The sequence below is a fragment of the Pseudophryne corroboree genome, assembly GCF_028390025.1.
Source record: "Pseudophryne corroboree isolate aPseCor3 chromosome 3 unlocalized genomic scaffold, aPseCor3.hap2 SUPER_3_unloc_6, whole genome shotgun sequence".
Taxonomy (NCBI): Eukaryota; Metazoa; Chordata; class Amphibia; order Anura; family Myobatrachidae; genus Pseudophryne; species Pseudophryne corroboree.
In genome coordinates this window covers 2,742,890-2,760,699 of record NW_026967552.1, presented here as the reverse complement: position 1 = coordinate 2,760,699, position 17,810 = coordinate 2,742,890, and the positions used below count along the sequence as shown (strand labels likewise).

At 44.8% G+C, this 17,810-nt stretch overlaps 2 protein-coding genes across 3 annotated transcripts in view; one reads left to right on the top strand and one right to left on the bottom strand.

Moving 5' to 3' along the window:
* Window positions 1-17,810, bottom strand: part of LOC134984496 (zinc finger protein 850-like) — a gene marked incomplete at both ends in the record, with an annotated part of 147,111 nt that overhangs the window by 82,398 nt on the left and 46,903 nt on the right. The window lies entirely within an intron of this gene.
* Window positions 1-17,810, top strand: part of LOC134984491 (oocyte zinc finger protein XlCOF22-like) — a 350,792-nt gene that overhangs the window by 326,535 nt on the left and 6,447 nt on the right. The gene's annotated exons all lie outside the window — the stretch shown is intronic.

Genomic DNA, 17,810 nt, shown 5'->3' with positions numbered 1-17,810 from the left:
ATTGTGCCAAGGAGGTGCAAGCACAAGAAGGGAGCTCCTCCTCCATTTCAGTACCGAGACTGAGTTACCCTAATGTAAAGGGGGACGAAAGTCTTAAGAATAGAGAGACAATGATCCCTACTAAAGGGGATCTGCATCTCTCCTCAGAAAATCCGGAGCGCAGAGTCAGCAGTGAGTACTGGTTGTAAAGGGGCCCTAGTTACAGTTACACTTACGGTAACCATAGCTTCTTCATGGATCCAGGAGGCAGTTTGACAGACTTCCTCCCGTGGACCGCACACAACGCTGCTACCTTCTGGCTCTAAGCCCTGGGACTCAGCAGCGCAGCTTCCCCGCTGCCCCCTCCTTCCGCTGCCGCTGTGACAGAACAATCGGTCTGAAACACTCCCTGGCCGGCTATACACTCCCGCTTCATGTCAGCTCCCCCGCCCGCCCCTCCTTCCTCTACAGACGGAGGGCTGAGGGAGACACAGCGCGGATGTCAGCGGCAGCGTATACCGCCGCCTCTTAAACACACAGCGGGGCGCTTGAAAAGAGCGTCCCCTCCCGCTGAAACAACATATTCCTCGTGGCTAGCAGCCGCAGCTTCCCCTGCACTCGCCGGGACCCGGGCTATATCCCCCCGCACACTTCCTCCCGCAGTCGGCGCTAGTACGAGGGCTTCTCATACGCTGCTGCCTTATAACTTAAGCCCTGGTAGGCTAGCAGCGCAGCTCCTCCGCCGCTTCCCTTTTATAGAGAGTAGAGGCTATTCCATTTGGGGGTTAGATGATGTTTGATGAGTTAGACAAGTGGATTTCGCAGGCAACTGCAGTGACATCTACCTTTCTACCTACTTGTTACTCGAGCACCACATCACACGTTAGAGGAGGTTGCTCGGGACCAGTGTTTAAATTCATTCGATCGCTGTCGTACCGAGCCAGCAGAGGTTTTGTGGCAACAGACTCGTGGAACCAGAGGTAGAGGTCGTTCATAGTCGACACCAGAAAAGCAGAACAGACCTGCTGACAATCCCGTGGCATGACGGTTTTCCTGCTCACCTGGGGTCCCCCTTGGGGGGCGCAGAGTTGGAAGGTTTTCGGGACGCCTGGACCAAAACATCACCAGACGTCTGGGTCAACCAGATGTTTCCCAGGGTTACAGGATAGTTACAAGAGCGTCCACACAGTCCATTTATTTGCAGCCCGAGGGCCTAGGTGCCCGTTGTGAGCAGGAGCGTTACAGGAGGCAACTTCAAAGACTCCTGCATACAAAGGGTTAAGTCGCCAGTCCCAGATCCTCAATGAGGAACGGGATTTTATTCAAAACTTTTGGTAGTGCAAAATACCTTCATATCCCGATTTGGATTCCTCACCAAGCTTACTTAAGATATGCACCGGTGTGGGATCACTACCGAATCAGTGCCCTGCCATTCGGTCTATCATCAGCTCCAAGAATCTTTATAAAGACCATAGCAATAGTGGTGACAGGATTGAGACAGGGGTCACGATCATACCTTATCTAGACGATCTACTGATCAAGGCCTCATCTCAGAAACAGCTGATAAAGGATGCTCAGACAGCTCATCAATTTCTCATTCAACATGGGTGGATTGTGAACTTCCAGAAATCCAACCTCATGCCAACTCCACGGATTAATTTCCTTGATCTCATCTTGGACACGATACAATTAAGAGTATTCCTACCAGAGAACTAGATCTAGGACCCACAGAGGTTAGTGGCTCAGGTACTAAGGACACAGACGGGTTCTCTACACCTCTGTGCTACTTCTCGAGAAGAGGGTGGCGTCGTTCGCAGCTCTCCGGTACGGCGGACTTCATTCCTGACAATTCCAGATGAAACTCATTGCTCAGGGAGCAGGTTCGCACTGGCTTCTACATCGAAGAATCCAGCATCCACCACGCATACGAACCTACTTGATTTGGTGGTCGTTGCACAAGAATCTCGCAGCAGGCAACAGATTCGGCATTTGGGATTGGAGGATCCTGACAACGGACGCCAGTCTCAGAGGTTGGGGTGCCGTCCTAGTGGAACAAATTCCTAACGGTTTGCAGATTGAAGATGGAATAAATCCAGTCAGTTATTGTGGGTTTAGAACATGGAGGGTTCATGGTAACCATGGACATAAAGGATGGACGTTACAGGAGAGCAGCCTACCCATAAACATTCTCCAACTGAGAGCAGTTTACAATGTGCTTCTCTTAGCCGCAGACCTAGTCATGGGTCAACACTTAAAGATACAGTCGGACAATGTCACGATGACGGCTTACGTAAACCATCAAGGAGGAACAAAGAGCAGGATGGCGTTAAAAGAAGCCACAAAGATCTTTTTGTGGGCAGAAAGGCGGAACATCATCCTCTCGGCAGTGTTCATTCCAGGTGTGGAAAACTGGGAAGCAGATTATCTCAGCCGCCAGGACATGCATCCGGGAGAGTGGTGCCTACATCCACGGATTTTCGAAATGGTGGTGAGGAGATGTGGTCTATCTCCAGTCGATCTAATGGCGTCTTGGCAAAACCATCAGCTGCCTAGATATGTGTCCAGGACAAAAGATCCAGCAGCAGAAGGAGTGGACGCATTAACACTTCCTTGGTGTTACAGGAGGGTTTACATTTTTCCACCTTTCCCACTCACACCCAGGGTTCTGAAACGGTTGAAACGAGAACGAGTGTGGGCATTTCTAATCGCACTAGATTAGCCCCGCAAGAGTTGGTACTCAGACCTGCGAGGGTTACTAGTGGAAGATACTTGGCGGTTACCTCAGAGGGAGGACCTGCTATCTCAGGGACTGTTCCAACACCCACACCTGCACAGGCTGCATTTAACGGCGTGACTAATGAAACCCGGATCTAAGGAAACAGAAGGATACCAAGAACGACCATTCCTACAATGTTTGCCGCTAGGAAGCCGGTCACAGCCACGCACTACTACAGGATTTGGAAGAGGTACATGGACTTATGTCAAGAATGTGGGTGGAATTCAACGATCTTCCACTTATCCAGACTTCTACTTTTCCTTCAGGCCGGTCTAGATGTAGGACTGAGGCTGGGCCCTCTGAAGGTTCAAATTTCGTTTCTCTCTATACTATTTGAACAAGCGGTTAGCATTCTTGAGGATACAACCCCCTTTTTCGTCCTACCACTGTGCCATGGGACTTAAATTTGGTGTTGGAATTTTTGAGATCTCCAACTTTTGGGCCGTTAGCAAGAACAGCCCTGAAATATCTCTCTTGGAAGGTCACGTTATTGATTGCCTTGGTTTCGGCCAAGCGGGTTTCTGAGTTGGGAGCCTTATCGTGTAAGAGTCCTATAAATGTTTCATGAGGATAGGGCAGAACTCCGTACAAGAGCAGGTTTCCTTCCTAAGGTTGGTTTCACGTAAACCAGCCAATTGTGGTCCCATCTTTTCAGGGTCTCGCAGATGGGGAAGTGTCCTTGGATGTTATCCGAGCTTTAAGGGTATATGTACAAGTTACGTCGTCCTTCAGAAAGTCGGACCATTGTTTGTTCTTTATTATGGGCCAAAGAAGGGGTGCCAGCATCTAAGCAGCCTTGGTCTAGATGGATTCGACTTGCCATTCGGCAAGCTTATATTTCCTGTAGCAAACAGGTTACGGTTCAGACGGGTGCTCATACCACCAGATCAGTGGGTGCCTCATGGGCGGCTGCCAGACGTGTTTCCACTACTCAACAGAAAAAGAGGAGTGGGTGCAAATCCACTCCCCTAAATTCCCTTCCGCACGCTGAAAATGACCCTGTAACCATACCTGAACCTATCTGGTAATAAAATTCAGAGAATTAGTCACAAATGTTTGCAAACACGTTTAGCTGCTGAGCCACGTCACGCCTTCTCTGATACAGCAGTCCTAACCTACATAATAGCAGTGCCCACATAGCGCCATGTAATTTGTCACAGTAGGCCTCATGATAAAGGCTATTACTAAAACACTTCCAGACAGAGAGCTAACTTACCCGGGAGTCACCCCCAGGATCTCCCATTGGCACTACAAGGAACAGCATGCCTTCCAAATGCTGCTCCCATTCAATTCCACTACTCAACTTTGCAGAGCGGCGACGTGGTCCTCAGCCCACACGTTCGTGAAATTTGACAAGTTTGATACCTTTGTTAACTTAATTGCAAATAAAATATAACCTTTAAGAAATATTCACTAAAAATTCATATAAATTGATCCTACTTAATTAAAAGAAAGATTACTATTGACTGAATTGTCTTACTATCAGTATTATATCAGTCAGGGTGAAAAATATTTTATTTAGAAGAAATATATTCATATGTGTAATACTTTACCATCTAGAACACTGCCAGACAGCCGTGGGCTCTCCCTATTGTTTCCTGTAAATAGAATCAGTTACATGTGCTTGGTATCCACACATACACCTTATTCATTATCATTTTCATAAGGGAGAGGCTGAGGCTTATATATACTGTCTATGTATGGTAGGTATCCCTTCCATACCTACCACACATAGACAGGAAAACTATGTATATAGGAAACTATAGGTCAGTAAAACAATACAGAATAAACTATAGGTCAGCAAGACAATACAGAAGGAAACTATTGGTCAGTAAGACAATACAGAAGGAAACTATAGGTCAGTAAGACAATACAGTAGGAAATTATAGGTCAGTAAGACAATAAAGAAGGAAACTATAGGTCAGTAAGACAATACAGTGAGAAACTATAGGTCAGTAAGACAATATGGGAGGAAACTATAGGTCAGTAAGATAATACACTAGGAAACTATAGGTCAGTAAGGCAATATGGAAGGAAACTATAGGTCAGTAAGACCATACAGTGAGAATAGTGGGGTGGCGGTAGTGAATGAAAGGGGGGAGGAGTAGGGGGTAGGGAAAGAGCAGCCGGCAAGAGTATTAACATGGGTATTAAAAAAGTTTTTACCAAAACACTAATACTGATTATGGGTCACCATTGCTGCATAAAGAGAATGATGCCCCTAGCACAGGGGGAAATACTGATCTTCGTTGTATGTATGTAAATGCTAGAAGACTTACAGGAAAAAAGGGTGAACTAGAAATACTTGCAGCAAGCAAACAGTATGATACTATAGGCATTACTGAAACTTGGTGGGATGAGTCTCATGATTGGACAGTCAGTCTAGAGGGTTATACGCTGCTCAGGAGAGACCGCTTAAATAAACGGGGTGGAGGGGTATGTCTTTATGTAAAGCCGTTATTAAAACCTCATATATGGGAAGATATTCAACAGGGGACTGTAAATACTGTTGAGACGTTCTGGGTAGAAATTGCATGCGGGGGTAAAGCAATAAAAAAGTTATTGGGGTTATGCTACAGGCCGCCTGGTATTAATGTGTCTGATGAGGAATTGTTACTGCAGCAAATTGAAAGAGCAGCAGGAGTAGGAGACATAGTAGTGATGGGAGACTTTAACTATCCAGAGATAAACTGGAAAATCCATTCATGTGATACTGCTAGGGGCAATATGTTTTTACACACACTAAATGATATCTACTATATTCAATTAATCGAGGAACCAACTGGTACTGTCACAACTGAGGGCCTGAGCTGACGGGAGGCAGCCTCAGTTGTAGGGGCTGAGATGTACCGGAACCTGGGAGGTTGTATCAGACCCCTGGACATGTAAGTAACATGAATAATAACTGCCCGAAGGCGTGACCACGACAACTTGGATAAAAGTCAATGATGTTTATTATGACAACTCCGCAACACAGCAGCAGTAAAAGAAAACGTAAAAGTCAGCAAAGAATAAATACAGTTCCTGAGTACTACAGGATGGCAGGAGCCACAGGGCACTGGTAGTGTGAGATAGTTCTTATGATCTTCTAGATGGAAAGTCCTTACCAGGCCCGACTGTAGCAATGGAGATAACCCAGGATTGTGCCAGCTGGTGTTCCAGGAAAAGCTGGGTTGCTGAAGGTAAAACAGCTGCTGTGGATACTGGCTGGAACCAGACTGTTGTTAGCACGGAGTGGATACTGGCTGGAACCAGTTAAATAATAAATGAACTTGGGAGCGATGAAATATGAACTGAAATGTAGAACTTGGGAGCGGAGAAATAATAATACCGGTGGAGAGTGGTAAAGTGTAGAAAGGACACCGGCCCTTTAAGGGAAGCTGTACTCTGCTGGAAGCAGGTAATGTTGTAGCTGGAAACAGATGAATCCACAATGGATTGGAGAGTCAGGCTACACCGCAGGTGGAATGCTGGTGCGGGTCTCTATGGTGGAGTCTTGAGACAGGAGCTGGAACCTGAAAGACAATCACAGGAGAGAGACAAACAGGAACTAGGTTTGACAACCAAAGCACTGACGTCTTCCTTGCTCAGGTACAGCTTACTTATACCTGCAGCAAGGAAGGGGTTGGCTAGGCAATTATGCAAATCAACAATACAGACAGCAGATTGGTGGAAATGATCAGATGACAGAATCCAAGATGGCTGCGCCCATGCAGACACTTGGAGGGAAGTTTGGTTTGTAATCCATGTGGTCTGGGAAACAGTAATGGCGGCGCCGGCCACCGGAGACAGGAGACGCCAGGCTGATAGATGCACATTTAACCACGCGGGCACAGCGGAGGCCGCGGCTGATGAAAACACCACTCTGACACTCTGCATGTGGAAACTCAGGAACAGCGGAATCCGGTCCTGGAACGCTGAGCCCGCCTTAGGAGGCATCTGAAGGGTAAGTAATGGCGTCCAGATACCCGGATCGTGACAGGTACAATGCAATCTTAGTCCTGGTATTAACAAACAATGGGGAATTGGTATCAAATATTATAGTAGGGGAGCCCATAGGAAACAGCGACCACGATATGGTCTCAGTCAATATCAGCGTTCATAAGCAGTCCTATACTGGCTCAAGGATTGTAACAAAATATGCAAAAAAGAAATAAGAGGCTAAAGTAGAAACTGAAAAACTAGCAGCAAAGGAAAGCAAAGCAAATCCCATTTTTTTTTAAATATATCAACAGCAAGATATTAAAGGAGAGTATAGACCAGTGTTTCCCAACCACGGTCCTCAAGGCACACTAAAGGTTGGTACACACTAATAGATATATCTGCAGATCAATTGATCTGCAGATACAGGTTGAGTATCCCTTATCCAAATATTCCGAAATACGGAATATTCCGAAATACGGACTTTTTTGAGTGAGACTGAGATAGTGAAACCTTTGTTTTTTGATGACTCAATGTACACAAACTTTGTTAAATACACACAGTTATTAAAAATATTGTATTAAATGACCTTCAGGCTGTGTGTATAAGGTGTATATGAAATATAAATAAATTGTATGCATGTAGACACACTTTGTTTAATGCACAAATTTATAAAAAATATTGGTTAAAATGACATTCAGGCTGTGTGTATAAGGTATATATGTAATATAAATGCATTCTGTGCTTAGATTTAGGTCCCATCACCATGATATCTCATTATATTATGCAAATATTCCAATATACGGAAAAATCCCATATCCAAAATACCTCTGGTCCCAAGCATTTTGGATAAGGGATACTCAACCTGTATATCTATGGACGGATCGGGCAGTGTGTTCAGCATACACACTGCCCGATCCGTCGGGGACTGACGTCATGAACTGGGCAGGCGTGTACACACGGCCGCCCAGTCCAGCTGTCAATCACCGCCGGCCGCCGCAGCATGTGTACGGGCGGTCGGCCAACCGCCCCGTACACACACAGCGACGCCTCAATATATCGGTAGATATATTGGCTGTCGGCTGTACTGCGCGGCCGACACAATACGTCTGTGAACGACGGAGTTCACAGATGTATCGCCGTACACACTGGCCGACGGTCCAATGATATATCGGCCATTCAAGAGAACGGCCGATATATCGACCAGTGTGTACGGGCCTTGACAGTCCTGGTTTTAGTGACATCCAGGCTTGAACACAGGTGACATAATTAGTAGCTCAGTTATTTTGATTTAACCATCTGTGCTGAAGCCTGGATATCACTAAAACCTGCACTGTTGGTGTGCCTTGAGGACCGCGTTTGGGAATGCCTGATATAGACCCTTTAAAAGACAAAATGGGAGTCTTAATCAAAAATGATAATGACATAGCGGACAAATTAATTTAGTTTTTTTTTCAACTGTATGTACAAGAGAAGACCAAATGCAGGGACTAACACACAATGTCACCAAAGATAATGTCCCACTGCTAAGTGCTTATTTATGTGAGGATGTAGTCTGTGACCGATTAATTAATGTAAAGATTAGTAAGTCACCGGGTCCCGATGGAATTCACCCAAGAGTTCTTATGGAGCTTCACTCTGAACTTGCAAGGCCGCTATCTTTGATCTTTAAAGATTCAGTTATATCAGGTATGGTTCCCAAAGACTGGCGTATAGCTGAAGTACAGATGGATCCACGGTTATCTTGACTAGTTTTCTGCGCCTAGGCACAACATGACTTATTAGCATAAACCAGGCCTGGCCAACCTGTGGCTCTCCAGCTGTTGTAAAACTACAAGTCCCATCATGCTTTGCCACAGTTTTGCTAGTAGGGAAGGCTAAAACTGTGGCAGGGCATGCTGGGATGTGTAGTTTTACAACATCTGGAGAGCCACAGGTTGGCCAGGCCTGGCATAAACCCTTCATCTATTGTTTTCAGCAGCAATACAATACAGCAGGGGATTAAGTAATTACAGCAGGGGATTAAGTCCGACTGGCCAGTCTCAGTTACTCCTATTAAAGGTCAAGATAAATGTGGACCCATCTGTAGTGCCAATATTCAAAAAGGGAAGTAAAGCTGAACCAGGTAATTATAGACCAGTTAGTCTTATATCTATAGTGGGGAAAGTATTGGAAGGTATTCTAAGAGATAGTATTCAGAAGTTCAATAAGGTCATTAAAAGGAACCAACATGGATTTGTGAAGGACAGATCATGTCAAACCAACTTACTTGGCTTTTATGAAACAGTAAGTGCGATCCTTGATCAGGGTAAGGAGGTGGATGTAATCTTTTTAGACTTTGCCAAAGCTTTCGACACAGTACCACACATGCGTCTTATCTATAAACTACAAGGAATAGGGCTAGGGAGCACAATATGCACTTGGGTCCGTAATTGGTTAGATAATAGGGAGCAGTGCATTGTGGTTAATGGATCATTTTCAAATTGGACTGAAGTGCTAAGTGGTGTGCCGCAAGGGTCTGTACCAGGATCACTATTGTTCACGACCTGTCAGAAGGTCTATGGAGCATGGTGTAAATTTTTGCAGACGATACCAAATTGTGTAAGGTTATAAATAACGGAGGGGGGTGCTGAGTCTTCTGAACGACTTGGTTAAACTAGAAGCATGGGCAGCCAATCGAGAATGAGCGTCAACACAGACAAGTGTAAGTTAATGCACTGTGGTAGCAAGAACAAAACTTACACCTACCTACTAAATGGGGTAATATTAGGGGATTCTGTACTGGAAAAGGACTTAGGTGTCCTCATAGATAGCAAGCTAAGCAGTAGTACCCAAAGTAGGAGTGCAGCAAAGAAGGCTAATAAGATATTAGCATGCATAAAACGGGGTATTGATGCTAGGGATGAGAGTATTATATTCCCGTTATATAAATCACTAGTGAGGACACATCTTGAATACTGTGTACAATTGTGGGCACCATACTACAAAAAGGATATCCTGGAGCTAGAAAAGGTTCAGAGGCGGGCGACCAAACTAATTAAGGGCATGGAGACTCTGGAATACGAGGAAAGGCTTGCTAGGCTAGGCATGTTTATACTGGAAAAGAGGAGACTAAGAGGGGACATGATCAACATCTACAAATATATAAGGGGACAATACACAGAGCTTGCGCGGGACCTGTGTTTGGTAAGATCAGCACAGAGGACACATGGACACTTGCTTAGGTTAGAGGAGAGAAAATTCTGCACAAAGCGGGGAAATGTTTTTTTCGCGGTAAGGACAATACGTGTTTGGAATTCCCTGCCTGAGAGTTATAATGGTGGACTCGGTCAACACCTTTAAGAATGGGTTGGATAAATTCCTAATGGATAATGAAATTCAGGATTATGGTGCGTAGTAACGCACTATAGTTATTATAAAAAAAAGGAATAAACACAACGGCTGACATCAGCATCAGACTAAATTTAGTCCAAAAACAATACTGCACAGGAAACCACAAATAGGTTGAACTCGATGGACAAATTGTCTTTTCTCACGTCCTAGAGGATGCTGGGGTCCATATTAGTACCATGGGGTATAGACGGGTCCACCAGGAGCCATTGGCACTTTAAAAGTATAATAGTGTGGGCTGGCTCCTCCCTCTATGCCCATCCTTCCAGACTCAGTTTAGAAAATGTGCCCGGAGGAGCCGGTCACAGCTAGGGGAGCTCTACAGAGCTTTCTTAGTAAAAGTTTTTCTTAGAGTTTTTATTTTACAGGGAGGCTGCTGGCAACAGTCTCCCTGCATCGAGGGACTGAGGGGGAGAGCAGTGTCCACCCTGCGGGGTCTGAGCCACTGTCTGCCCTGTACCCTGTGTGTATGTGGTGTGAGTGGTGTGTAACAGCAAACATGTCTACAGACTCTGTCTCATATGCTGCAGAGGATTCATCTTCTCAGGAAGATCCCATCCCATGTAATCAGGATTGCACTGTTGTAGCGCAGATCCCAGCTAGAGAACCGGAGTGGTTAACCTCTCTTAGAGGAACTATTCCTCAGATTTCTGAGAGGGTTACAAGATCTGAGCATGTCACTCAGGTACTGCAATCCTCTATGGTTGTATGGTCTGATACTGCTCCCTCAGGGTCCCCTGCGGTACATTCTCACAAACGTGCGCTTGCCAAGATTATGCAGGATGACACAGACACCGATTCTGACACTGCAGACGGTGACGGGGATGTGTCATGGGGGACGGCATCACTTGCTAAGGGGTTGCAGTTGAAGATTGAGGCCGTACGGGATGTGTTGCGTATTTCGGACACTCCTCCTGAGCAGGTAGAGGAGGCCTTTTTCATGGACAGTAAGAAGGCCCCTCTTACCTTTCCAACATCTGAGGAATTAAATGCTATATTTGAAAAGGCCTGGGAAAATCCATTGAAAAAATTACAGATCCCTAAGAAGGGTCTTGGTTGTTTTTCCATTCCCAGAGGATGATAGAATGAAATGGGAGTCTCCACCTATAGTGGACGCCTCTGTTTCCAGGCTGTAAAAATAAGTGGTTTTACCAGTCCCGGGATCTACCGCGTTGAAGGACCCGGCTGATCGCAAGGTGGATGCTATGCTCAAATCCAAATATACGGCTTCAGGGCTATAGCCAGATGGTCAATCACTCTGCAGGACGACTTGACTACGATGGATAAAGGTGATGTTGATTTATTCGTACGTAACATTCAGTATTCTGCGAGGCCTACAAAGAACAAACCTCACACCTTCTTTAGAGGTGGTCGTGCTAAAGGAAAAAAGCCTGCTCCCGCAGGTTCCCAAGACCAGAAGCCTGCTTCTGGTACCCACAAGTACTCCGCATGACGGTGGACTACACAGCCTGGAGGAAAGTCAGATGGGACCAAGACTCCGGCATTTCAGCCACGTCTGGGTGTCGTCTGGCCTGGACCCTTGGATATAGGATATGGTGTCCTGGGGGTACAGTCTGGAGTTTCAAACTCTCCCACCTCATCGTTTCTTCAAATCAGGCTTACCGGCTTTGCAGGCAGATAGAGCAATTCTTCTGGAAGCTATCTGAAAATTGGTAGTGTCCGAGGTCATTGTTCCAGTTCTGCCTCATCAGTGGAACAAGGTTTACTATTCGAACCTTCTCATGGTACTGAAGCCGGATGGTTCTGTACGGCCAATTCTGAACTTAAAGTATTTGAACCCTTATCTCAGGGAGTTTAAGTTCAAGATGGAGTCTCTGAGAGCTGTCATCTCAGGACTGATGGAGGGGGAATTCTTGGTGTCCCTGGACATCAAGGATGCGTACCTCCACATTCCCATTTGGTCGACGCATCAGGCTTATCTCAAGTTTGCACTCTTTAGACGATCACTATCCGTTTCAACCGAGGGTCTTCACCAAGGTGATGGCAGAGATGATGGTTCTCCTCCGCAAGCAGGGTGTGAACACAATTCCGTATCTGGATGATCTCCTGATCAAGGCAACATCCAGGGAGAAGTTATTAAGATTGAATGCCCTCATGACACATCTGCTCAAGGAGCACGGTTGGATCCTGAACCTTCCAAAGTCTCATCTGGAGCTGACAAGGAGGCTGCCTTTCCTGGGAATGATCCTCAACACGGAGGTGCAGAGGGTGTTTCTACCGGTAGAGAAAGCACTAGTGATTCAAACAATGGTCCGGGATGTCTTGAAGCCTTCATGGGTATCGGTTCATCAGTGCATCCACCTTCTGGGGAAGATGGTTGCCTCCTACGAGGCTCTGCAGTATGGAGGATTCAATGCTCGCTCCTTTAGCTGGATCTCTTGGACCAGTGGTTGGGATCTCACCTACATATGCATCAGAGGATACATCTGTCACCAAAGCCAGGATTTCACTCCTCTGGTGGCTACAACTACCACACCTTCTGGAAGGCCGAAGGTTCAGGGTTCAGGACTGGATCCTTCTAACCACGGATGCAAGTCTAAGCGGTTGGGGAGCAGTCGCTCAGGGAGAAACCTTCCAAGGAAGGTGGTCGTATCAAGAATCCCTTCTCCCAATAAACATCCTGGAGCTAAGGGCCATGTACAACTGCCTTCTTCAAGCAGCACACCTACAGGATTGAGCTGTTCTGGTGCAGTCGGACAACGTGACCACAGTGGCCTACATAAACCAACAAGGCGGAACGAAGAGCAGGGCTGCAATGTCAGAGGTGTCAAGAATCCTCCTCTGGGCAGAAAGGCATGCAGTGGCGATGTCAGCAATCTTCATTCCGGGATTAGAAATATGGGAAGCAGACTTCTTCAGCAGACACTATCTCCATCCAGGAGAATGGGGCCTTCACCCAGAGGTGTTTGAGGAGGTAACCTGTTGGTGGGGGGTTCCTCACATAGACATGATGGCCTCCCATCTCAACAAGAAGCTGCGGAGGTACTTTTCCAGGTCGAGAGACCCGCAGGCAGTGGCGGTGGACTCACTGGTAACACTGTGGGTGTTCACGTCAGTGTATGTGTTCCCTCCACTTCCTCTGATTCCAAGAGTTCTTCAACTTGTAAGAAGAACAAAGGTTCTGGCAATCCTCATTGCTCCAGACAGGCCAAGGAGGGCTTGGTACGCGGATCTGCTGGATCTTCTGCAAGATCCACAGCTCTTACCTCTTCGGGAGGATCTGCTGCTGCGGGGGCTGTTCGCCTATCAAGACTTACCAAGGCTACGTTTGATGGCATGGCGGTTGAGCACCAGATCTTAGCTCGAAAGGGTATCCCAAGCGAGGTGATTCCTACCCTGATACAGGCTAGGAATGGGGTAACATCTAAATATTACCATCGAATTTGGAAATAATATGTGTCTTGGGGTGAATCCAAGAAATTTCCTGCTGTGGAGTTTCAACTTGGACGTTTGCTCCTTTTCCTGCAAGCAGGTGTGGATATGGGCCTGAGATTGGGATCTATCAAGGTTCAGATCCCGGCTTTATCCATTTTCTTACAAAAGCAATTGGCTGTCCTCCCTGAGGTTTAGACCTTTTTGAAGAGGTTCTGTACATCCAGCTTCCCTTTGTGGCGCCAATGGCACCCTGGGATCTTGGTGTGGTATTCGTTCCTGCAGTCGGATTGGTTTGAGCCTCTACAGGAGGCTAAAATCAAGTTTCTCACGTGGAAGGCGGTCACTTTGTTGGCCTTAGCTATCTGCTCGACGCGTGTCAGAATTGGGAGCTTTTTCCTGTAAAAGTCCCTATCTGATCTTCCATGAAGATAGGGCGGAACTCAGGACTTGTCGTTCCTGCCTAAGGTTGTCTCAGCTTTTCATATCAACCAACCTATTGTTGTGCCAGTGGCTACTGACACCTCAATTGCTTCAAAGGCCTTGGATGTTGTAAGGGCTTTGAAGATTTATGTGAAGAGGACGGCTCATCATAGGAAAACTGACTCTGTCCTCTATGATCCCAAGAAAATTGGGTGTCCTGCTTCTAAGCAGTCGATTTCACGCTGGATCAGGTTCACCATCCTGCATGCATATTCTATGGCAGGATTGCCGTGTCCAAAATCTGTAAAGGTCCACTCTACTCGTAAGGTGGGCTCTTCCTGGGCGGCTGCCCGGGGTGTCTCGTCTGTACAGCTTTGCTGAGCTACTTGGTCTGTGTCGAACATGTTTGCTAAGGTTTAAAGAAGTAATAGAGAACACGAATGGCGCCAATAGCAACAAGCAGCAACCCCTTTGCACCAGTGGTAATCCCTTGTACCAATATGAAATAGTGAACAGATAAAGTAAGTGCAATAGGATGCGCTAAATGCGGAAATGGGTGGACAGATCTAATTATCCCTTGTGTGTAATATTAAAAGTTGATACTTCCCTTAATATCACCTATATGCATACACTTCTTGAATCCGTTCCACATGTGAAAAAAATAGATAAATGCATATAGTGTAGTATATTTTAGATAGGACAAAATTTAATACAATCAATTGTCAGATTCATACATAAAAAATGCACAAAAAATGCAGATTAAATTCCTAAAAACACTTTTTCACCCAAATGTAGGGTAATAAAGGTGGAGGATTACCAGATGAAAGTGATCAGTGAGCGTATCAGATGTAACCTTAGGGTAACTGGCTCCGGAACCGGGTTCCCTCGTCCACGTCCCAATCGTCTGGTCAGCCTTACACCTGTTGATAATTCAATGCATACACCACATACAGTCACATATCCCTCCTGTCCCATACGTGAAGGAGGGATATGTGACTCCTGACCCGGAAGTAATATATGACTCCTGACCCAGAAGTAATCTAGGTTGAAGGTACAAAAAGGAAGTCTTTTCACTCCACTCTCACTGCCTGATGAAGGGACATTCCCGAAACGCGTAGCAGCAGGAGAGTGGTGTATGCATTGAATTATCAACAGGTGTAAGGCTGACCAGACGATTGGGACGTGGACGAGGGAACCCGGTTCCGGAGCCAGTTACCCTAAGGTTACATCTGATACGCTCACTGATCACTTTCATCTGGTAATCCTCCACCTTTATTACCCTACATTTGGGTGAAAAAGTGTTTTTAGGAATTTAATCTGCATTTTTTGTGCATTTTTTATGTATAAATCTGACAATTGATTGTATTAAATTTTGTCCTATCTAAAATATACTACACTATATGCATTTATCTATTTTTTTCACATGTGGAACGGATTCAAGAAGTGTATGCATATAGGTGATATTAAGGGAAGTATCAACTTTTAATATTACACACAAGGGATAATTAGATCTGTCCACCCATTTCCGCATTTAGCGCATCCTATTGCACTTACTTTATCTGTTCACTATGTTTGCTAAGGTTTACAAGTTCGATACCTTGGCCTCTGATGACCTCAAGTTTGGTCAAGCAGTTTTGCAGGAGCCTTCGCGCTCTCCATCCTGTTCTGGGAGCTTTGGTACATCCCCATGGTACTTATATGGACCCCAGTATCCTCTAAGAGAAAATAGGATTTTAATTACCTACCGGTAAATCCTTTTCTCGTAATCTGTAGAGGATGCTGGGCGCCCGCCCAGCGCTTTGTTTTCCTGCTTTGGTTTTATAGTTCAGTACTGCCTGGTTCCTAGGTAAGTTCTGCGTTATTTACTGTTTCAGCTGTTGCTGAGTTTTTCGGCATGTTGGCCGGATTTGCCTGTTGTGTGAGCTGGTATGAATCTTGCCACTATCTGTGTATTTCCTTCTCTCGAAGTATGTCGTCTCCTCGGGCACAGTTTCTAGAGTCTGGTAGGAGGGACATAGAGGGAGGAGCCAGCCCACACTATTAAACTCTTAAAGTGCTCATGGCTTCTAGTGGACCCGTCTATACCCCCATGGTACTAATATGGACCAGCATCCTCAACGGACTACGAGAAAAGGATTTACCGGTAGATAATTAAAATTCTATTTTTTATACCTTAGATACTATGTTACTATGTAATACAGAAGGAAACTATAGGTCAGTAAGGCAATACAGTAGGAAACTATAGGTCAGTAAGACAATACAGTAGAAAAGAAGGTCAGTAAGGCAATACAGTGGGAAACTGTAGGTCAGTAAGATAATACAGTGGGAAACTATAGGTCAGTAAGACAATACAATAGGAAACTATAGGTCAGTAAGACAATACAGTAGGAAACAGTAGGTCAGTAAGACAATACAGTAGGAAACAGTAGGTCAGTAAGACAATACAGTAAGAAACTGCAGGTAAGTAAGACAATACAAAAGGAAACTAGGTCAGTTAGACAATACAGTAAGAAACTGTATTTCAGTAAAACAATATAGTAAGACACCATAGGTCAGTAAGAAACTATAGGTCAGTAAGACAATACAATAAGAAACTATAGCTCAGTTAGACAATACAGTAAACTATAGGTCAGTAAGACAATACACTAGGAAACTATAGGTCAGTAAGACAATACAGTAAGAAACTATAGGCCAGTAAGACAATACAGTAGGAAACTATAGGTCAGTAAGACAATACAGTAAGAAACTATAGGTCAGTAAGACAATACAGTAGGAAACTATTGGTCAGTAAGACAATACAGTAAGAAACTATAGGTCAGTAAGACAATACAGTAGGAAACTATAGGTCAGTAAGACAATACAGTTGGAAACTATAGGTCAGTAAGACAATACAATAGGAAACTATAGGTCAGTAAGACAATACAGTAGGAAACAGTAGGTCAGTAAGACAATACAGTAGGAAACAGTAGGTCAGTAAGACAATACAAAAGGAAACTAGGTCAGTTAGACAATACAGTAAGAAACTGTATTTCAGTAAAACAATATAGTAAGACACCATAGGTCAGTAAGAAACTATAGGTCAGTAAGACAATACAATAAGAAACTATAGCTCAGTTAGACAATACAGTAAACTATAGGTCAGTAAGACAATACACTAGGAAACTATAGGTCAGTAAGACAATACAGTAAGAAACTATAGGCCAGTAAGACAATACAGTAGGAAACTATAGGTCAGTAAGACAATACAGTAAGAAACTATAGGTCAGTAAGACAATACAGTAGGAAACTATTGGTCAGTAAGACAATACAGTAAGAAACTATAGGTCAGTAAGACAATACAGTTGGAAACTATAGGTCAGTAAGACAATACAGTAGGAAACATCTAAAAAGCCTTTTTAAATGAGTTCCTCCTAACACCGCACAACTGCTCAGTGCGCAGATATTTGTGAGCAAAATAAAAAACCTATGGAGAATTATCAGCAATAACTTTTTGCGGCTAATTGGATAGGGAGTTTTTGCGATGAACTGAATCCCCCCCATAAAATGTTTATACATACAGTATGATTTCACATTGAGATTACCGCTGGAGGAAACTCTGCCACAATATTATTCAATGTGTAATTTATCCCATCCTCGTATGGGTGTAATATATTACTACAGTGGTTCTCAAACTCGGTCCTCAGGACCCCACACAGTGCATGTTTTGCAGGTAACCCAGCAGTTGCACAGGTGTATTAATTACTCACTGACACATTTTAAAAGGTCCACAGGTGGAGTTAATTATTTCACTTGCGATTCTGTGAGGATACCTGCAAAACATGCACTGTGTGGGGTCCTGAGGACCGAGTTTGAGAACCTGTGTATTACTATATTCTTACTGAACAGGATTATTAGCACTGAATCAGTTATCACCCAATATAATATACAT